This window comes from Dipodomys spectabilis, unplaced genomic scaffold (genome assembly GCF_019054845.1).
Source record: "Dipodomys spectabilis isolate Male_0828 unplaced genomic scaffold, ASM1905484v1 ptg000235l, whole genome shotgun sequence".
Lineage (NCBI taxonomy): Eukaryota > Metazoa > Chordata > Mammalia > Rodentia > Heteromyidae > Dipodomys > Dipodomys spectabilis.
In genome coordinates, this window is record NW_024870912.1 from 1,604,557 (window position 1) to 1,627,225 (window position 22,669).

The following is a 22,669-nucleotide window of genomic DNA, read 5'->3' on the forward strand; positions in this document are numbered from 1 at the left end:
TAGTAGACCACTTGAGCTATAGATCCAACTTCAGGGTTTTTGATAGCTTATGAGAGATAAACATTTTAATGATTTGACTTCCCAGGCTAGCTTCGAACCCTCAGATATCAGCCTAAGATACTAGGATTATAGTAGCTAGGATTATAGGTGTGAGCCAGAGGTGCCTAGCAGAACTCAGTGTCTTTACCTCTGATAGAAGATGTGTGCATAGAAAAACCCTGTGTTAAGGTCAAAGATAAAGTCGATTTGCTTGCTCAGGGCAAGGGGAAGTCAATAAAGACAAAGGTACTCAAACTTCTACTCTGATCAGCCACTAGAATAATTTTGTAATGTTTAAAAATTATTATGTGCTTTGATTTCTATCCTACAATGTCATACTAGATCCCTGTGAAATAATCTGGAATTACTAAATACCTGTAATGTGCTTAAAAGACCAACTCTCAAAATCTGGCTCCTGATTATTGATAGAGTTTGAAAATTGGGGTAGGACTAATTTGATGTCTAGAAGCAATTTATTTGTATTCATGTATTTTCTTTTTGGTGGTGCTGGATTTTAAATTCAGGTCATCAGGATTGCAGGTTGAACTGTGCCCCTAGCCCACTTTTCCCCTGGTTATTTATTTATTTTGTTTCAGATGAGGCCTCCATTCCTGCCCGAGATATGCCTGAACCACTATCCACCTCCCTTCCTGTCATTGCTCAAATGGCAGACTTGACACAACATCCAGCTTTCCTTCTGTTGAAATGGAGTCTCATAGACTTCTCTGCCTGGCTGGCCTGGAATGTTGATCCTCCCAATCTCAGCCTCATATGTGATTCAGGAAGAAGGTGCACCTCACTGTACCTACCTATAATATTGAGAAGGGGGACTCAATATTGTTGTCAGGGCTGATCTACAACTGTGATCCTTCAGTGAGCTTTCCCAAGTAGCTAAGATTACAGACCTGAGCTAGCATCACCTGGCTTAGGGTATTTATTTGACTCACCAGTTTTCTGTGAGGATGATTCAATGGGCTTCACTGAGCCCCATGATCTTCCCTACTTAGTTTCATGTAGATTCGGCCCAGTGAAGTTTAACAGGAAACAACTTCTTGCTTTTGTACGTTTTCCTTTCTCCTTAGACCTGCTAAAATTATACCTTGGATTTCAGAAATAAGTTTTATGGGTCAGACAGTTTTTCCCATAGCATCTCATTTCCAGCAGTAAGTTCACTAGAATGTCTGTGGAAGCCACTGGGGTTGGGCCAGCTGTTCCTTGCAGCTTACATAAGCAGCTCTGTTCACAGCAGGCAGGAATGTGCCACTGGTCACCTCCCAGCAGGGCTCAGGACTTGACTAACAACTAGTCAGATGTAACCTGCCAAATGGAGGTCCAGAGAGAGAATTTTAAGAGATGCTATACCTTCACTACTCATTTGCCATGTTGATTTATACTTGTGGGAAATAGTTAGATAATTCTTGCTAAGCTTTGAAAAGGAAATCACCCAGAATCACTTTGAATTTGTTCAAATCCAGGAAGATAGGTAAAAGTAGAGGAAAACAACATTAAAATAAGATCCTTGTTAACATAGAAAACTGAATGTACAGAGCTAGTTCAGGGGGGAAAAAAAGGTTTTTCCAGAGAACAAAAACCTGAGTTGGTTCCAGTAAGAAGATTGTTATTGTTGGTAAATATTTCTTAGTGATTTTTACCTAGCAGAACTGGGACAAAGTGATACTTCCTTTACTCACATCACAATTGTGTTTCACCAACACTGATCTATCAAAACAGTAACAAAGATTGTGCTATCGTATCAGGTCTTTGTAAAGAAAGATTTCTAAATTTACCCTGGTGCTTGAGAGTAATGGATTGAAAGTGGAAGCAGCTTTCACTCCATGGTAAAGATAGAGGAACCATCATCCCAATCAGCCCAGGACATGAGGAACACTGGACCCACAACCTGGAAAGGGATGATCCTGCTAACTTCCTCTCATTGACTGCTTACTACAGAGACTAAGCTGGAGCAACCTACAGAGGGCACATTCAATTACCAAACATAAAACTACACATCAAGATCCTCTTTGCTTAAGGGAAAACATTTGGCAATCAGGTCACATGTATATTTAAGCAATGTTACTCATTGTTGCATTACCTAACTCATTTTAATCCCCAGTACGGTTCTGAAAGGAGGCAAAACAGCTAAGAATAGCACAAATTGTTCATCCTTTATAAATACAATGCAGATGTTGATGTGACATGATAATATTCCCCAGGAGTCATACTTTTTTTTTCAGAGAGGGAGAGAGATAAATACATAAGCCATCTGACCTTTTTAACAATAACATCTCTAAGCAGAGGGTGGTGGTGCATATCTGTAAACCCAGCAATTGGGAGGTGGAGGTAGACGAATGTGAATCTGAAGGCAGCCTGGGCTTTGTAGCAAGTTCAAAACCAGCCTAAGTTATACACAGAGACTCTGTCTCAAGAACAAATGAGCAAACAAGCAAATATAAATAATATCTATGCATCTTTAAACTTCAGTTTATGTAACCATTAAGGAAAACTGAGTCTCCTGGAGAAGCCAGGTGAAGAGAAGAAACAAGGCACAAATGTTGGCTCCAGTACAGTGTGAGATGTAGTTCTGGGTATAGAAGCTTCGCTGCTTCTTCTAACTTTCTGTTAGTCCACTTAACTCCCCCACCCACAAAGTAACCTTTCCATGGCTGAAATCTACAGATCACTCCTCTGCATCGAAGCTTTCTGTGGTTCCCCATTGCTTGTTTGATGGATTCCAAAATTTCTTGAGCTGAGAAGCTGGGTACACTTGTTTAAACATTGACAGGTGTGATCTAGACTTCCCCAGGGTCAGAGAGTCCAGTGATCCAGAACCTCCACTAAATCCATACCTCAGGAAAGCAGGAAATACACTTCCTTGAAAATTCTGATGACTCTTGGTTGGGTGCCAATCATGTGAGTTTGGTGGCATACCTTGGTGCCTTTGGGTGACAGTGGTTACCAGAATGAAGTAGGGCACACACAGACTGGAGAAGATTGGGTTTCACAAGCATAGGAGATAACCCAGGGGTTTCTAAGTTCATGTGGGAGAAATCTCACCACAATGAGAATTAGCATCATTGCAGGTGATAGGGCCCAGGAAAGTATGGTCATATTCCAGTCACTATTATCATTTGAAATCATGGGTAATATCTACATCTACTATAAGTAAAAGGGTTCTTAAAGAAGCAGACCATGCTTGGCATTAGTGCCCAACTCCTGTAATCCTAGCTATTCAGTAGGTTGAAAGGCAGAGGATCTTGGTTCCAAACAAACCTGGGTAGAACAATCTCCAAAATAACCAGTAAAAAAGCCAAGTTGTGTTTATAAAGATCAAAGAATTCAGGTGTCAGAGTAAGTCCAGGATTCCAAAAGGCTTCTGATCTATTAGTGTTGGTCAAGCCAGAAATGGCTGCTTTCCTCCCTATGGGTGATATGTGTAGAGTGTGGGCTCCAGACCAGAGGCTAAGGAGGGGCATGTCCCATCAATGACAGGGACATGCATTCTGGGAAAATCAAAATGAAGTCTGTCATGCCCCCTAAAACACAGCCTGTAGACAACACACAAATGCTTAGAAGCCCCTTTCAAATTTACTTGTACTTGTATATTTGGTTGATAATATTGGATACTTACAGAGGGGATTCTGTAAAACTATAATCAATTAAAACCTTCAAAAATACTGAGCTGGAAGTGTAGCTCAAGTGGTAGAGCACCAGTGGAGGGAAAAAATCAAGTGGCTAAAGAGCCTCAGTTCAAATCCTGCTACTGGCTCAATACCAACCAGCCAACCAGACCAACAAACAAAAGCAGACCAGTTCTATCCTTTTGAAATCATGAAAATGCTGTCTTTTTATCTAATTATTTTGGTAATTAGATGGTCAAGGTAGATCACTTCCAGATCAAGTAGTAAAATTTAATGTGTCAGTTACTACAGTATAGGCCTATACCTATGGGTACTCATTTATGTGTTATATTTCTATTTCTTGCAATAATTCAGTTGGGTAGGAATTACTGAATTCATTCTGCAGGAGAAACTAAGGCTGAGAAAACATAGTGATTGGTCCCCTTGTCCAGCTCATACTTAGTGGTAATAAATGTGTATGTGGGTGAGCCTACAAGTTTGCATGTATCATGGTGTGGATCAAACATGATAGTAAGACCATCTCTCTTATTTTGTCACCCTATTTCCTGCTCTTTGGGGTTGAAGGTTACATACAGATGGCCGTAATTTATGATTTCTTGGCTTTATGTTGGTCTGAAGCTGATTTGTGAAATGTAGAGGAATCGCACTTTGGAATTTTGATCTTTTTCCAGACTATGTGGTATGGTCCTTTCTCAAGATGCTGGGGAGGGATGAGCCATGATATACTGTGCTGCTGAGCTCCGGACCTCAGTAGGTTTGATGCATTAACAACTTTATTCACCATGGATTTATCAGTTGTAAGGTCACCCAACATGCAAAGAGGCAATCATATGTTATTGAATGCAAAAAAAAATTTTTTTTGGTCCGGTCATGGGGCTTGAACTCTGGGCCTGGGCGCTGTCCCTCAGCTCTTCAGCTCAAGGCTAACGCTCTACCACTTGAGCCACAGCGCCACTTCTGGCTTTTTTTTCTGCTTATGTGGTGCTGAGGAATTGAACCCAGGGCCTCATGCATGCAAGGCAAGCGCTCTACCACTGAGCCACCTTCCCATCCCTGAATGCAAAAATATTTTAATGTGTGTTTTCAATTGCTTTAAAATCAGACCTGAAGTTTATAAAAAAGAAAAAGAAAAGAAAAGGATCTTTGCCCATTGTATTTATTTGTTTGCTTGTGTTAGTACGGGGGCATGAACTCAAGGCTTTACCCTTTCACTTGTCTATTTCTCTCAAAGTTGGCACACTCTACCACTTGAGCTATACCTCCACTTTTGGCTTTTTGCTGGTTAATTGGAGATATGAGTTTCATGGACTTTTCAGCCCTGGCTGACTTCAAACCACGATCCTTAGATTTCAGCCTTCTCCGAGTAGCTAGGATTACAGGTATGAGCCACCACACCTGTTTTTTCCTCTAATATTTAGTTGTAGTGAATCTAGTGGCTAGTAAGAGGAGAAAGAAAACATTTTTTTTTTAACTTGAAAGCAAATACAAGTTGCTGATTGAACTTTGGTGTATGTTTGAATTACTCTTGTGATTGTTCCATGGTATATTCTTATGAAGTATTTCTAGAGATGGAGGGGTCTGTATGGCATAAAACTGACCTTTGCAAAATGACCAGATTAGTAATTAAAGTGTGGTGTGTCTTCTTTTATCATTGTAAAGTACAGGCATGAATGCAATATCATTTAGTTTTCTCCTGCTATGTGACTTAGGGAATCCTGCTATTTTCTTATGCCAAGGAAGAAGCTGGGTCTGACAGAGACTGGCTGAACTCACAGACAAGCTTCTGATGCGACTTACACATGCGTGGTCAAATATTTGCATAGAGAGTAGCCAACATCTTGCTTCAATTATGTACGCTTTATGACCACCATGTGTCAAAATGTATACACATATATACAACAGCTTTGATTACTTAGAGCTAGATAAGCCCTCATAGTCCCCTCACAGATGTTAGAGTATAAAATTCTAACATTACAACAAAGTTCCTAATTCCTTACTGCCCACAATCTCAGTACTTGATTATATTCTCATTCCTCATGTGCAGTGGGCTGCTTGCTACTATTTGATGAGAGTGAATTTATTCTCTCACTTTTGAAAGCTTGTGTATTTAAGACTGTTTGAAACTGTTTTTGTTACTGGCACGGAAACCTGCGATCAGTTTACAACCCAGGTTTTTTTTTTTCTCTACTTCATCTTAAACATTTAGTATGCATATGAGATACTGCTTTACCTTTTCATTCTTTTAATTTTGGGTTGTACTGCAGTTTGAACTTAGGGCCTTGCACTTGTTAAGCAGGTGATTTACCACTTGAGCTATGCCTCTCGCCCCATTTATTATCTTCTGAATAGTCTTTTCCTGATGCGGGGGGGCATCAAGTTTGTGACACCTCCAACCTCAATCAATAAAAAGCTGGAGCTGGGCGCAGGTGGCTCACGCTTGTAATCCTAGCTACTCAAGAGGCTGAGATCAGAGAATCGCGGTTCAAAGCCAGCCCAGGCAGGAAAGTTCGTGAGAATCTTATCTCCAATAAACCGCTAGAAAACAGGAAGTGGTGCTGTGGCACAAGAGGTAGAGCGCTCGCCTTGGGCTGAAGAACACAGGGACAGCGCCCAAGCCCAGGGTTCAAGCCCCACGACCAACAAAAAAAATAAAAATAAAAAATAAAATAAAAAGCTGGGCACAGTGGTATACGCCTGTCATCCCAGCTACACCAGGAAGCATAAATATGAGGATCAGAATCTCACAAACTTCTTTTTCTGGCTAGAACCATGATCCCTTTGATTTCCATCTGCTGAGTAATGAAGACTACAGGTGTCAGCCATTTTTTTGTTCAATAGCAACCACAAAAGTATGGGGTCACAAAAATCTCAGAAATCCAAAACTCAGAACAAAATGTTGTATGTAGATCAGAAGCATTTCAGCAGCTACACTTACCAATGAATACGTGTGTGATACAACTTTGTAAACCAGGAAGCCACAAAAGGAGCCAGACGAAAAGCTTCCTAAAGAGGGACTTAAGATCAGACAATCATAAGCTCCCACTAAGGAGGCTCTCACATATTTCTGGATGCATGCAGCATTTTATGGCGTCTTGCCCAGCACATCTTATGTTCCTTTCAGCCCAATCACTCTCGGCTTTGCTCTCTACATTCTATTCTGCTTTAGAAAACTCTGATGAGCTCATGTGACCATACCCTTGTCTCTGAAATGAAGAATGATAATAATTTCACAGATTCTTCCAGCTTCCAAAGCTTAAATTATCCATGTAATTAGACAAATGTAGACGAGGGTGGCTTTGGAAGTTTCCAGAGAATGGTCTGTATTTCTACTTTACATATAAAAATGTGCTCAGAGACTGGCTGCTTCTTCCTTTACTGACTCCACAGAGGTTTTGAGCACCATCCTTCTGCCCTGCCGCTGAAAGCTCTTCTGTGCATCTCTGACAGTCACACACTTGGTGAGAAGTCACTGGACCTCCACCATAAGGCAGCATCATGGTGGATTCAAAGATGGAAAAGACAGAGTCCTAGCTCTCAATCAATAAAGCACATTAAAGAATAGATAGGTGCCAGGAACACATGCCTGTAATCCTAGCTACTCAGGAGGCTGATATCTGAGGATTAAGGTTCAAAGCCAACCTAAGCAAGAAAGTCCATGAAACACTTATTTATAATTAATCACCAAAACTGGAAGTGGTACTGTGGCTCAAATGAGAGAGCACCAGTTTCAAGCAAAAATAAGCCAAGGAATAGTGCTCTGGCCCTGAGGTTAAGCCCCACATTCTCACACTAAATAAATAAATGAATATAGAAAAGTGCTATGGGAGAGGAAACAGAAAAGAGCTGCAGAAAAAAAAGTGGGGTGCGACCTTCTAAGAACAATGATAGAAAAAAATGAGGGAGGTATGCATGTGAATTAGACCTTAAAGAACTGGGAGTAATGCCGGGCATGGTTATGTAGGCCTATGATCCCAGCTATTCAGGAGGCAGAGACAAGAGGATCACAGTTTGAAGCCAGCCCTGGCAAAAGTTAGTGAGATTTTTATCTCAAAGACAATCTAAGGTGGAGAGGTGCAGGCAAGTATTTGCTTATAATCCCTGCTGTGTGGGAGCCAGAGGTACGAGGACTGAGATCTGAGCATTGTCCGGGCAAAATCATGAGACACCCCCCCCCCATGCAAAACTGAAAGTAAGAAGAATAGGGGTATGCTTCAAATAGTAGAGTGCATGCCCAGCAAATGTGACACTTTGTGTTCAATCCCTAGTATTTTCAATCTCCCCAAGTAAAGAGAGAAAGTGAAAATTGGTGAGATGGGTGAGAAAGGACAGAGAAATAAAACCTAGACATGTTCAGACATTAAGGAGAGGAGCAATGGACCTCTTCTTCAGTGTTAACAGCCAGGGATAGGCCTCATGGCCATATGATAGATAGGAATAGCACTATGAAACCTTACTACATGGCTTGGTGTAGATGTGTGTGTGTGTATGTGTGTGTGTGTGTGTGTGTGTGTGTGTGTGTGTCTGTCTGTCTGTCTGTCTGTCTGTCTGTCTGTGGGGGAGCAATGTAAGAAGAGGGAGGTGTGAGAAATGAAGGCTAGGTCTCTCACCTGACACCCCATGACGTGATAGTTCTAGATTGAGGGCAAAACATGGAATTGATGAATGAAATCTTTATAGTCTGTTTATGACAGCTTTGGATCAGCTGAGTGAAACACTCCCTTGGCAGTTGGAAATAGGAGACTAGATTTCTCTTTTGCTTTTCTTTTGATTATCCTTAAGTAGTTGTGCAAAGGGGTTTCAATTCAACGTGTCAATTTATGAGTACAACGCATCACAATCAGTGTCACCCCTTTCATCATTCTCCCTCATTTGTAATGGAGTTAGCCATGTTTATCTAGCCAATCAACACTCGCACTCACAGATACCAGTGTCTCATAACGGGGCCAGGTCACCTAAAAGCCAGGCCAACTACTAGGTGCTTGTGTGAGTTAGTGATCGATTTCTCATCATAAAGTCTTCCTCTGCCCATTTCACAGGTGAGGACTCAGATGTCGTGAGTGCAGAGTCTAAGATCTGTCTGGTCCTTGTTTTCCTCCCACACTGAGAAAGAAAAGCCCTTGCCCTTCCTCCTCCTGTCCCAGAGCACTCAGTGTCAGCATTGACAGGCACACCTCAGGTATTTTCTCCAGTTGACTTGTGCTTACTCTCCTTGACTGAAATCTCTATCCTATTTGTCCCTCATTATGCTGAGTGGTCTGACTCACTACTGCCTTTAACCTTGTTAACGGCTTCCCCTCTATGTTCCTGGGGTTCCAGGACATAGTCCTTGAATCTATGTCTTGGGTTTTTTCACATGCTAGACATGCATCATCAACCCTGCGTTTGTTTGTTTGTTATTATTTATTACAGTATTAGAGTTTGAAATCAAGGCCTTGGACTTAGTAGGCTGGTGCAATACTGTTGAGCCATATCTCCAGCCTTGATTTTGCTGGTTATTTTAAGGATAGGGTCTCAGTTTCTATCTGGGTAAATGCTGGACTTCTTCCTGCAGGTGCTGGGATGATAGGATCCCACCACCACATTAAGCTTCCCTTTCTGGAGACAGTCTCACATACTTGTCTGCCTAGTTTTAGCTTGGAACCTTGATCCTCCTGATCTCAGCTTCTCAAGTAGCTAGCAATATAGGTGTGATCCACCAAAGCTCTACTAGCCCTTTTTTTTAACGTAACATCATCATAACATCAAATTTGAAAAAAAACCTTTGCATGCTAATCCAGTAGCATTAAACCAAATTCCTTTATTCATTTCAGCCAACAGTATGGAGGCTGATCTGATTTCTGGATTGCAGTTTTTTCTATCTCCCTAGCAAAATGATAAATCATAAGCCATTTCTTTTCTTTCTTCTTTTTTTTATGTATGTATGTGTTGTGCCAAACTGGGGCTTGAAATCAAGGCCTTGCACTCCTGCTTAGCTTTTTGTTTAAGGCTGACTTTCTGCCACTTAAGCCACTCCTCCACTCCTGGTAGTTTGCTGATTAATTGGAGATAAGAATCTCTTGGATTTTTCTGCCTGGACTAGCTTTGAACAACAATCCTCAGATCTCTGCCTCCTGAGCAGCTAGGATAACAGGCTTGAGTCACCAGTGCTTGACTGATAAAACTGTTTCTAACTACTACCTACATCTCACCTTGTTTATTGTGAAGATCAAATTCAGTAACTTTTGAAATCTCTAGTCCCTTTAATTGGTGTTACAGTGAAAGTCGTAGTTTCATCCATTTACGAACACATTTTTAAATTGGCACATAATTAGTGTACATATTCATAGGGTACCACATGAGATATATATATATATATATATATATATATATATATATATTTTTTTTTTTTTTTTTGGTCGGTTGAACTCTGGGCCTGGGTGCTGTCCCTCAGCTCTTCAGCTCAAGGCTAGTGTTCTACCTCTTGAGCCACAGCACCACTTCCGGTTTTCTGAGTGGTTTATTGGAGATAAGAGTCTCACAGATTTTCTTGCTGGGCTGGCTTTGAACAGCGATCCTCAGCCACATGATATGCCATATCAGTACTATAGGCAATGATCAAGTCAGGGGTACCCATAGCTATCCTTCCAAACATTAATTAAATTTATTATATTGGAGACATCCAAAATTCTTTCTTCTAGCTATTTTGCAATAGAAAGTAAATTCTTGTGAACTTGAATCGTCTTGCTTGCTATACGCAATAGGATATGATCTTTCCATCGAATTGTATTTTTGTACTTCTTATCCAGACCTTCTCTGGCCTCCCTCCCCACGCCTATTTCCACTTTGGCCATCCTTTTGTTACTGTCACTGGTGGGAGATAGAAAGCAGAAGCGGGCCTGCATACATGAGTGAGGATGGGCAATATCTGCAAAAGTTCTATCTTCTTTCCAATTGTGTTTCTTGCTATCTTGGTTAGCTTGCTCCGAATCTGAAATTCTTTGTGCTTGTGTGCTGGGCCTCACACTTCCCTTTTAAGTGCCTCAGATAACTCTGAAGTCATAAATTAATTTTCACAGTGTGGTTGGTGACAATTATTATTCTCCTTACAGATGAGGAAGTTGCTACCCCAAGCAGACTATGACTCATACACTTTATAGATCTTTTTTTAAAATAAATCATTTATAGCCAGCACACCCTTACTTAAACCTCCTATAAAAATCATGCCTCTGCCAGGCACCAGTGGTTCATGCCTGTAATCCTAGCTACTCAGGAGGCTGAGATCTGAGGATCGAGGTTCAAAGCCAGCCCGGGCAGGAAAGTCCATGAGACTCTTATCTCCAATAAACCACTAGAAAACTGGAAGTGGCTCTGTGGCTCAAGCGGTAGAGAGCTTGCCTTGAGCTGAAGAGCGCAGGGACAGCACCCATGCCCAGAGTTCAAGCCCTACCACCAACAAAAACAAACAAATAAACAAAAATCATGTCTCTGTGTGTGTGTGTGTGTCTGTGTGCATGCGCGCGCACACACGTGTGCCAGTACTGCGGCTAGAACTCTGGCCCTGGACACAGTCCCTTAGTTATATCTGCCCGAGGCTAATAGTCTACCACTTGAGCCACACCTCCACTTCTGGCTTTTCATTGGTGAAGTGGAGATCAGAGTCTGCTGGGCTGGCTTGGAATCTCAGTCCTCAGATCTCAGCTTCCTAAGTAGCTAGATTACTGGCATGAGCCACTAATATCTGCCCTTCATTTTCTCTTTCACCTTTCTTCAGAAAAAACAAGCCCACGTTCAGCATACGGTGAAGACAGTAAGTAGACTGAAGAATCTGGAGTGTATTGGTTTAGAGAAAAGAAATTGAGGCTGTGAGTATGGAGAGAGAAGGCAGAGTGTGACAGCTCAGGAGATGACTTGAAGAAAAGGATCCAATGTAGGCTCACTTATTGTTAGTCTATTTCATTTCCAGGAGACATTCTCCGCTGTTAAATCCAAACCACAAGACCCATCCCTCCTGATGTCTGTCTTGCTGTTGTCACTCAAAACACTGGATCACTATATAATGCTCATTTCCTCACTTGCCTATACAACAGCTCCCAAATCACATCTCCTTCCTTCAGGTCCACCAACTAGAATTTGGGTGAGCTTCCTGTGGGCAGAGGCCATGTTGTATTCATCCTTGAGTTCCAAACACTCAAAATTGTCTGAAGCAGAATAGAATACTTTGGAAGGTAGTGAGATCCCCATTTTTAAAGCAGTCAACAAGGGAGCTGTTGAGAGGGACTTTAACCATGCAACTCTGTGTTCTAGTTCTCTCTAAATTGCCTACTAACTGTGCTTCTTCTTTGAAATGATTTCACAATCCCCATAAAGTTTAGAAATATGTGTAACTGCCGAGTGCCAGTGGCTCACGCCTGTCATCCTAGCTACTCAGGGGGAGATCTGAGGATCACAGTTCAAAGCCAGTTGGGACAGGAAAGCCCTTGAGACTCTTATCTCCAATAAACCACTAGAAAACTGGAAGTGCCAAAAGTGGTGCTGTGGCTCAAGCAGTAGAGCATTTGCCTTGGGCTGAAGAGCACAGGGACAGTGCCCAAGCCCAGAGTTCAAGCCCCACAACAGACAAAAACAACAACATGTGTAACTTAACTGCACAATGTAGTATTTGAAATGATTTGTACCAGTAATTTAACATTCTGATTTTAACAAAGATCACCCCTAGCAATTACTAGATCTCTTTCCAGGCCAGTTTTTGTAGTAATAAACATTGATCTATCAGTGTTTTTGTTTAACATCTACTGTCTACTCGACTCTGGGGAAAAGAGGAAGATGAGGGTAGAGTCCTGACCGAAGGAACTAACAGGGAAACATGAGGGGACATTTCTATTATCTGGACAGAGGTCAAGGTCTTGGTGCACTGTTCCCCTGTGTTCTTCCACTTGTCAGGACAAACAATGTTTCCCTAGGGTTATACAATCTGTTCCCAGAAGCTTTTCCAAGCAAGAGGAACCTTTAGAAGCTGGACATTGATAGGTCACACCTATAACTAGCTACTCAAGCAGGAAAGTCTATGAGACTCTTATCACCAATTAATCACCAAAAAGCTGGAAGTGGAACCAGTGGCTCAAGCAGTAGAACACTGCTAGCCTTGAGTGAAAAAGTTAAGGGACAGCAGTCCTGAGTTCAAGTCCCAGTACTAACAAGGAAGGAGGGAGAGGAGGAGAGGAAGGGAGGGGGTGGTTACAGTGAGGATCTTTGATGTCCTTTAAGCCTGAAAGGTGATTAATGTTATGGCAAATGTTTATGGCCTGGAAATGAAGCTGAAGACTAGGCCCCCAAGATCATTTAAATCAGGGCCACACTGAACTGGCCCTTTCCCTGTTCTACAGTATGCTTAAGTATCGGGGTACCCGCTTCTGTTTCCTCCCACTGCTCCCCTCCCACACAGGCAGGCTGCACAATTCCAGCCCGGGAATCGAAGGCAGACAGCAAGAACCTCCCTTTGGTAACTGTCACAAGAAACGAAGAAACGCGGGACGGTATGCATTCCTCCGCAGACCCTCTCTACCAGATTAGAGTCTGTTTCTATTCGAATAGATTTAGTTCTGGCCACAATTAGGTTTGGGATTTACAGTCCGTTCTACTTTCATTCATTTCGTGGATTCCAGCCCTCTCTCAGCCCAGTCTTAATCCAATCCACTTCAGAGAGAACGACATGAGTTGTGGACCTGGTCCGGGGTGGGGGAAGCAGTTTGGGCACCGAAGCCGGGTGGCCTTGGGCTGGGACCCGCGCCTCCAGCAGGGTTGGACCGGCCGGGCTGGCGGGGGACCCGTGGCTCTCACCCCGTCCACACATGGAGAGATTCCGGGCGGGATCTGGCGTTTCCCCCTGTGTTACCAGGAGGATTTCGTCAGCACCCAGGCTTTCCTGGCGAAGAGGCCACCAGCCGGCCGGGGAAGGGACGGGGACGGGGCGGGGCAGGGGAGGGGGTGGAGGAAGGCAGGGAGCCTAAGGCGGCCGCTTCGCTTCGGCCAAATGAAAATCGAAAGCCGTGAGCGGCGGGCGGCTGAGCTCGCTCGGGTCCGAAGCCGCTTGGAGCCGCCGCCGCGCGCTGCAGATCCAGCTCTCAACTTCCAGTGCCATTCCGGGAGGGCCCCCCAAGTCTGCTGCATCCTCAAACACCGTCCGGGGCCGGTTCTCAGAGCGGACCCCCCCCCGCCCCCCGCCCCCCGCGCTCCCCGCGGACCCTCCCGCAGTTTCGCCTGCCACCCCACCTCCGGAGCTGCGCGCCCCGGCGCCCCGCTTCCCAGCCGGACGCTCCCGAGCGGAGTCCTGAGCCCCCGGCGTGGGCTTCCCGGGGGCCGGCCCTCTCCATCTCCAGCACAGGTCCTGACAGCCCCGCTCGGGAACATGGGCGCCCCCCGGGATTTTGAACATCAGCCTCTTTTGCCACGGGAGCCCCGCGATCTCCCACCCCGCAGCGAGGGGCCCCCGGTGATGTCTTTACTGGGACGCGAACCGGGCGCTGGCGCGGGGGAAGGCGAGCTGCCAGGGGCGGCGGGTCCTTGGGTTTGGCGGGGCAGGAGAAGCGGGCTGCTCTCGGAGAATGGAACATACACATACCCGTGCACGCGCGCGCTCGCGTGCACACACACACACACACACACACACACACGCACGCACGCATGCACACCGCTCGTCCTGCCCTCTGCGCCCGCCGCTCTGGCTGAGGTCAGAACCACTGACCACTGTCCAGCAGCAGGAATGCCGAGATGGAGGCTACGGTTCGGGCCTCATCTCGGAGGCTGGCTTCGCCTTCGAAGGTCCCACGGTCCCCGCCCCTTCCTAAAGCGAGCAAGGACTGGCACCCCTAAATTCCTCTCCCGGGCTGAAGGTTGGAGTGAGCTGCAAGGGAGGGGAGGGGGGGGGGGTCGCTATCCAGCGGTCCCGCGCTCTCCCCGCGCTCCCGGTGCCCAGAGCAGGCCAGCCCTCGGGGTCTCCAAGGCTCTGCTCACGGTCGCGGCCGGGGATCCGGACCCCAGGGCGCTCCGACTCCCGCGGGGGCGGGGCGGGGCGGGGCGTGACGGCGGCCACCGCTGCGCGCGCTGGCAAAAGCACGGAGTCTCGGAATCGGCAGGACCGCGGGCGCGGGTGCGGGGGGAGGGGGGAGCGGGAGGGCGGAGGAGGAGTTGCGGGAGCGGAGAGGGATGACGTCCTCCAGAGCCTCGGGCTCTCGGGGACCGCGATCCGCGCGCTGGCCCGGGCTCTGCGTTGGCTCCGGAGCTGGAGGTTGGGGGGTTTCTCCGGGGCGCGGCGCTCGCTACGGCTCCAGCACCGCGCACTGAGGGGGCGATCCCGGGTTTGCTCCAGCTCGGGAAACCAGCCCCCGATCTCCCCCAGAATACCTCTCCGCGGGTACCTGGCCCCCCGAATGGCCCGTGCAGGAAACCCTGCAGATGGCAGACGGACCCAGGCAAGCACCCCCCCACCGCCCCCAGCCAGGCTAGCCTCGCCCCTTCCTCGCCTTCTCCCCTCGACCTCAGCCAAGGGCAGGCGCCCGCTCCCCAAACCGCCCGGCCTCGGGGCCAGCCGGTGCTCTACCGCCTGCGCCCCGCAACTGGAAAGGATGGGACACTGGAAGAGAAAGGCGCTCACCTGTGTCGCTGGAGCGTTGTTCTCGGTCTGGAACCTGTTCCTGCCCTCCGGCACAACCTTGGTCCCAGAGAGGAAGAAAAAAATAAAGTAGCGCAAGGGCAGAGAGAGGGAGCGCCGCTCACCAGTCCCTGCGCTTTGGCTTTTCCCCCTCGGGTTCTCCCGGGTCGGATCTCCGATTCTGCGGCGGGAAAAGGCTCCCGGTGGCTGGAAGGGGCCGCGGGAGCCGGGATCCTCCCGCAGCGGAGGCGCCGGCACATCCAAGTTGCCACCTGCAGCGCGCGTCGGGCGCCTGTGACAGCCCGCGCCGCTCAGCCGGCGCCGGCCCGCCCTCCGGGGCCGCTCGTTGGCTGCGCCCCGTGCCCGGGCGGTCCCCGCGCTCGGCCCCGCCCAGAGCCCGCCTCCCAGCCGCGGGACTGCGAAGGGAGAGTCTCAGGCCCTCCTCGGGGCTTTCTACAGCCAGCGGGCTCTGCCAGCTGGGCGAATTGGACTCATAGCCACACTTGGTAGATAAGGACTACAGGAAAAGTGAGATAGAGAAAATGTGTCTCCTCAGGTACCCTAGGGAACCTGTAACTTCTCTCTCTCTCCCTCTCTCTGTTTTGTGTGTGTGTGTTTTGTGTGTGTGTGTGTGTTGTGTGTGTGTGTGTGTGTGTGTGTCTTGAACTCAGAACCTGGCCACTGTTCCTGAGCTTTTTTGCTCAAGATTAGCACTCTACCACTTGAGCCGCAGCCCCATTTCTCACTTTGGTTTTTTTTTTTTTTTTTTGGTGGTCAGTTGGAGATAAGAATCTCACGGACTTTCCTGTCCCCCCCGGCTAGTTTCTAACCTTGATCTGCAGAGCTCAGCCTTCTAAGATGCCAGTATCACAAGCATCAAGCCACCACTGGCACCTGACAAAGTTCTGCAGTCACAGAAAAGTGACCATCATGACACCCAAGAGGCTATGGCTGTGGGTCTCAAGTACTTTGTGGCGGTTCTTTCAAGTTTCACCTAATTCCACAAGAAGCAAAGCCTGTCTTCTCTCCATTGACATCCACCAAGCCACCCCCATTGGTCCCCTGAGAGTTTCTAGGCTTTAAGGCCAAGTGTGAGAGTACCTGTGCATACTTGATTCATTCTGTGGCCTGCACTGTCCAGGTCATAAAAACTCAAGCCAGGGTCTGGGAAGGTGGCTCAGTGGTAGAGCGCTTGCCTTGCATGCCTGAGGCCCTGGGTTCCATTCCTCAGCACCACATAAGCAAAAAGCCGGAAGTGGCTCTGTGGCTCAAGTGGTAGAGCGCTAGCTTTGAGCTGAAGAGCTGAGGGACAGCACCCAGGCCCAGAGTTCAGGCCCCACGACCGGACCCCCCCCCCCCAAAAAAAAACCCCAAAAAACTCAAGCCAGTGTACATATACAGGCCAGTAGCATTGGACAAGTTTCTGGCCTTTTAAGTAAAGAAGTGACACATTATCTGTCTTTACCCTTCCTCATCTTCCCCCAGAGATCTGAGGAGCTGTACAGACTGCCTAGGGCTTTCAGGTGTATTCTTCACATTCACAGACTCTTAGTAGCTCCTAAAGCCAAATTTACTGGGAAACTGATTTGGTAAAGCTTTCCTAAAGAGAAAAGCTATAAAAATATTACACATACAACATCCGAAGAGCTATCTAATCAGCCAGTAACGTCTGACTCTTGGGTATATCTATGCCAACATGGTACATTGCCAAATGCCTATTAGTTTAGTAGCATTTCAAAATTAACTGCCCAAAGAGCATATTTTATAGCTTATTAGGGGAATGGCTGAGTTTTGAGAGTGCAGGTGTGGCCCTGCTAAGTAACACTGGAAAGCACATGAGTCTAGCTGTGGAGACTTCAGTGTGACCAGTGGAGGGCAAAGACTTCCTTAAAGAAAGTCAGAAAGTGGCTCTTGACAAGGACATGTTCAGGACAAGTGACAACTCTTGCTGATTAGCTTGGAGTACTGCTTTTTTTTAAATTTATTTTTTTATTATATTGTAAAGGTAATGTACAGTGGGGTTACAGTTACATAATTCAGATATTGAGTACATTTCTTTTGGAACAGTGTCACCTGTTCCCTCATTTCTACCAGTTTTTTTTTTCCTCCTGACTGCCCCCCCCCCTGCAAATTGTATAGTTCATTTTCAGCATAGTGTGTAGTGAGTATCACTGCTGCATTTGTTCACCCTTTGTCCTACCATTTCTGTGCTGGAGCACTGTACCAGTGCTCTGAATTGCAAGGAAAAGATTTTGTTTTGCAAGACAATGTTATCGTGGGTGCATTGTGGGATGCTGCCTTCCTTATCCTCTCACTCCACAGCAGAATGCTTACTTCAAAAGAGGAGAGCCAGTCCTCACTCTTCTTCAAGCTCCAGGGAACAGGGGTAATAGTCTAGTGGCCAAGTCAGCCCAAGGAGGTACTTCAGTACTCTGGGTTGGGCGCTTGCTGAGGGAGTGTGTTGTACTTTGATCTGAATTGTGTGTAATGTTGAGCTGATGAAGGTGTGGCATTCTAAGTGGATCCAGGTTGATTTTATAGCTGGAGGAATAGGCCTGCTCAAATGAAGGTGAGAGGAGGGTCAACCATAGTAGTGATTCTTAAACCAGATAGGGAGCTAGTGCATGCACATGTATGTATGTATGTGTGTATATGTATGTTGGCAGCAGGTGAGGCAATATGTCAACAAGATGTATACAGATCTATGCACTTAAATATACATGATATGTATATATAGTGAATATGTATGTATCCAACATATATAATATAATGGATAATAGATACGGCTTGAATTTAGGACTTTGCAACACTCCTAGTCCTTTAGCTTTTACTTAATTTTTCAGTGGGTTCTTACCCATTTTGCCAAGGGCTAGCCATGAACTGTGATCTTCTTGCACATACCTCCTGTATGGCTGGGATTGCAGGTGGGAACTACTTGTTTGTCTTGGTAACTTTTTGCTCAGGCTCTTTGAACTTAGATCCTCCTTCTGTCTGCCTCCTGTGCAGAAGCTGATGGAGGGGATGATGGAATTGCTGGGGTTCAGAGGCATTTAGTGTAGCAGCTGAGACTTGGAATAGAGCTTCAGGAACCAGCAGACATGGCTGTTGAATCTGTCTGCAATACTTCTCTGTGTAATATGTAGATATGAACAGAGAATAGATTATTCTTTAGCTTTCTTTGTGAAAAGGGGATCTGGGTATCTGCAGGATATAGCTGGAGAGGAATATGGAGTACAACTGTGATTCTCCACCTACATTCAGTATTATAAAGAGTGTTTTAAAATCCTTGGAGCTCACCTATTAATTCTGCTATTTGTTACCAATAGGTCATTTCTACCTAGTGCCCATCCTCCTATTGCTTCCCTAAATGATCCATTTCCTCTTTCTCACATGAAGGTGAAGAGTGCATCTGTCCTTTCATTACTGGAGGGTTTTATTTGTATCCATGGTGAACATCCCCAGTTGTCATCCAAATGTGTAAACATCACTTTATGAGAGAGCCTTCCAGATAAGTAACAAGCTCCTCAAGTGACTCTTTTGACCAAAACTAAGCTTGCCTTTCCCCTTCCACCTCTCCTCTGGTGATGGACTTTCAAAGCCTTTCACCATCTCTTACCTTCCCCCACCCTCCAACCTTCTCAAAATATGAACAGAGAATCCCAGCCCCAGCCCTGCCACACAGTAAAACATCTTTGTGTCACAAGCTGTTACCAGTGGGCTGCTCTGTTATACTCCTGTGGGATGATCACCAGTTCTACACCTTTAGTTGCCCACTAACCAAAACACACCAGTCTTTTTCATGGAATACTCTGTGTTCATAACTTTGGGGATTTGTCCTTCCTTGCTTCTTTTTCTGTAGAAGGACAGGATTAGACTAAATGACCAGTGAGGTCTCTTTTGAAGCATTTAGTTAGACATAAGTTCAAGCCTACAAGAATGAGAGAAATGGTACAAAGAAGTGCAATTTTTGTCTTTCCTCATTTTTGTTACTTTATATCAGATATATCTCTAAGTAGATATTTCTAGAGATAGATAGTTAGATACTTATGATAAGTATTCTTTATTTAGGTTATTTAAGAGCAATATACACTTGGAGCTCCATTACCCTTAATGTTTAGAGTTTATACATTTTTCTTAAACCATGATGCTCTTTTACCAAAGTACACTTTTTTTTGCAGTGGGGGGGGGGGGTGGAGGGGAGCAGTAATAGGTTTGAACTCTGGGTCTTTTATGTGACCTCAGTTGGTGCCCTGCCTTGTGAGCCACATATCCAGCCCTGTATTTTGCTGGTTATGTTGGGGATGGGAGTCTGGTGAACTTTTCTGCGTAGGCTTGTTTCCAACAACAATCCTACAGATCTCAGCCTCCTGAGTATCTAAGATTATAGGCATGAGTCACCAGCATCCAGCTCATAACTATGATTTTTAACACTGAGATAGCACCATCAACCAAGCCACAGAATTGATTCAGATTTTCCTCACTTCCCCCAAACAACTTATTTTTTCCTTTCTGTTCTATAATGTAATAAATAGTATCATATGCTATATTTAGCTGTCATGTCTCTTTATTCTCTTTTAATCTACTACTGTGTTCAGTCTTTCTAAAAATCACATGCCTATAGGCTCTCCTTCAGCTTAGATCCATCTGGTATTTCTTAATGTTTAACCCAAGCAGTACATTCTTATTCAGAATACCAAAGAAATAATTCTGGGCTTGTAAGAGGGTATTGAAGTAAAAGTACATGATTGCTGGGCACTTATATATCCCATCTGAGATCTTAGTTATTCAAGAGTCTGAAATCCAGAGGATCCTGATTTGAAGCTGGTCTAGGCAGAAAAGTGCATGAGGCAAAAAGCTGGGCTAGACATTCACTCAAATGATAGAGCACCTGCATGAGCAAGAAAGCTGAAGGAGAGTAGGAAAGGACCTGAATTCAAGCTCCAGTACTGTGGAGGAGGAAGAGGAGGAAGGGGAGGAGGAGGAAGGGGGAGGGGGAAGGGGAGGAGGAAGAAAACACATAATGGTCAACTATTTCATCATTATGAGCTCACCTTGATTATCTAGATTGGTGGATACGAGGACTCTCCATTATAAAATTACCCTTTCCCCCTTGGCCCTGGATAATTCTGTAGAATATACTCTGAGAGTATGCAAATACTCGATATTTCTCATAGAGCCTTTACTTAGACTCTGAGGGCCTTGGTGTCAACCACAGCCATGATTGTTGGTAATTTTCTCTTTACAATTTTGGTTCTTCATTGGTTAGTTGACAATTTTCTATAAAAAAGACTTTTCACTTCCCCACAGTTGTTTTTCATTCCAGGGTAGGTTCATTGTATTATATTCATTAAAGATTTGGACCTTCATCTTTGTTGCCAGTTTTGTTAGTAGTGTCTCTTTCAGCTGGCTCTTGGGTGCTTCTGACATGTCTGAATTATTTTGAGCACTTTCTTACTTTCTGGCACTGAAAATGTGACAGGTTTATCTCATACTTTCCCTGGAACTAGTCCACTCTCCAAGGAGCCATGATTCTTTTAAAAAGTAGAAGACGGGATTCGGTGCAGAGATGTGACAATGGATTCACTGACACTGCAGTGTCATGAACTCCAGGCCTTCTCAGTGGGAAGAGCTGGGAAATAAATAATATGTGTTCATACACAATCACACACATCTATATCTATTTCTAAATGTGTCTATACATCTAAGAATATCTCTCTAGACACATTCATAAACATATGTCGATCTCTAAGTTATGCGGTTATACCAATGTTTGCAATTCTAAGTCAACAAATCAGGATACTTTCTAGCCTTCTTCCTGTCTATATTTGTAAATGTAAATGTCTTCTCTACAGAGAGAAACTTGACTCCCACTATCCTCAGCATATTGAAGTATTTGGCTTTCTGAACTATTCTTTTGACCCATCAGCCACCTCTTCACTCAAACACTGGTAGCTGCCACTGTGGCCCTTTGACCTACTGGGATCATGTTCCCCTATAGTCTCTTCAATCCATTCTTTTCGTTCCTGGTCCTCCTGCTACCTCCTTAGCTCCTGATCACCCCTTGTCAGTGAAATGATTTTCCTGTTCCTCAAATCATTTAGGTCAAAAACCTGAAGTCATCTTTGACCATATCCCCTATCCAAACTATAGAAAAGACTGTTAGTTCTACCTTCCAATGGATTCCAAATCCAGCTCATCCTCACTCCCTGCACCTTGGATTGTGCCAACATTACCTCTTGTCCTGACCATGGTAGCTGTCTCCTGAATGGTCCCCTGTGTTGGCTCTTTATCAGTTTCCAGGGTCTGTGGTCAGCCAAGTCGTCTAAACAATACTTTTAAAAGGTGAGTTATCATTTAACTCTTTAGTCAGTAGCTTCCATTCTCTTCTATGAAGTAACCTCAGTCCTCACAGACCAGTTATTTTTGCTTTGGACCTCCTTTATCTCCTGCTCTGTGCCTCCTAGACTTGCTGGCTATGCTAATTATCTTGGTCTGCCCTCTACAAATTTCCCGAGGTATGCTCATACTCTCTTTTTCACCATCTCTAAGTCTTTCCTCAGACCTATTTGGTCAAGTCTTCTCTAGGTACCATATTTAAGGTCACACCCCTACCTTCCAGCCCATCTTCTCTCTTTCATCTGCCTGAACTCTTCTCTATAGCATTTATTATAACCGATCATGCTCTGTTATCTTTGTGTAGTTACACTTGCAGTCCTTTCCTCTTTATGTATACTTTACAAAAAGGGAGAGTCCTTCATGAAAAAGGTTAGTCCATTTTGTTTATTACTAAATCCCCAGGGCCTGTATAGTAGAGCATGATGCACAACTGATTCTCAATAAATATTGTTTAAACAAAGGGTCAAAATTATAGAAACATACCGGTATACTTAAGGGTAAATACATATACACTAAGTAGTCGCCTGTGTGAGAATTTGAAATCAAATGGTGTTAACTTGAAAGGCTGTAATAAACAGCCATGAAATTGTAGACAGCAGCTGATAGTATGTTCACACTGTAATCCTAGCTACTCAGGAGGTTGAGGTCTGAAGATCATGGTTTCAAGCCAGCTTAAGCAGAAAAGTCTGGGAGACTCTTGTCTCCAATTAAACACCAAAAAGCCAGAAGTAGAACTATGGCTCAAGTGGAAGAGTGCTAGCCTTGAGCACAAAATCTCAGGGACAGTGCCCAGTCCCTAAGTTCAAGTCCCAGGACTGGAATACAAAAACAAACCCTAAAGTAAAGACATGAAAGAGTTCATAACTATGAACTGAAGTAGATAATCTAGAAACAAGGAGTTGTTAGTAATTAACTGACAGTCATCAATCAGATCAAAAGTCTAAATTGTGTATCACCACACATTAAAATT

At 44.9% G+C, this 22,669-nt stretch overlaps 1 protein-coding gene across 1 annotated transcript in view; it reads right to left on the bottom strand.

Annotated features, from left to right (window-relative positions):
- The window catches only part of Epb41l3 (erythrocyte membrane protein band 4.1 like 3), a 256,993-nt gene extending 241,633 nt beyond the window's left edge, over positions 1 to 15,360 (bottom strand). The window contains exon 1 of the mRNA XM_042699182.1: positions 15,307 to 15,360. The gene's annotated coding sequence lies outside the window, so the exon portion shown is untranslated. The remainder of the gene's footprint in view (positions 1 to 15,306) is intronic.
- Between the last annotated feature and the right edge of the window lie 7,309 nt (positions 15,361 to 22,669).